The sequence below is a fragment of the Etheostoma spectabile genome, chromosome 22 (genome assembly GCF_008692095.1).
Source record: "Etheostoma spectabile isolate EspeVRDwgs_2016 chromosome 22, UIUC_Espe_1.0, whole genome shotgun sequence".
Classification (NCBI taxonomy): Eukaryota; Metazoa; Chordata; class Actinopteri; order Perciformes; family Percidae; genus Etheostoma; species Etheostoma spectabile.
Window position 1 is genome coordinate 19847114 of NC_045754.1, and position 465 is coordinate 19847578.

The window sequence follows — 465 nt, forward strand, 5'->3', positions numbered from 1 at the left end:
GACTGTTGAAATGACTAGAAATAGATGAAATGACACATAATGCAATGATTCTCCACTTTCACCCAGCAATACCTATTAGCCTCTCATATGGAAGCTACAATAGATACACCCCACTCCTGGCTGAATCCCAGTGCTCCACAGGCATGAACAGATTACTGAACTGGTCTACTGGGCACAGGCCCAGCAGCCTAAAGGGTCAGGGGGCCCCTGGGCCACAGCCTATTGCTAACATTTCTTGTTGGGAAGTCACAAAGAGACACAAAAAAAAACTACAAACAGACACAAAACTACCAAAAAGAAATGCAAAACAAGGAGTGGCAAAAATATCATAAAGAGACACAAAACAACTACAAAAGAGGTGTAAAACTACCATATAAAGTAGTCTGTTCATTTCTATAGGACGTACAGTACTGCTCACTCAGGGGAGCAGTATCTGCCAGCAAAGAGAACGCTCATGGAGGGGTT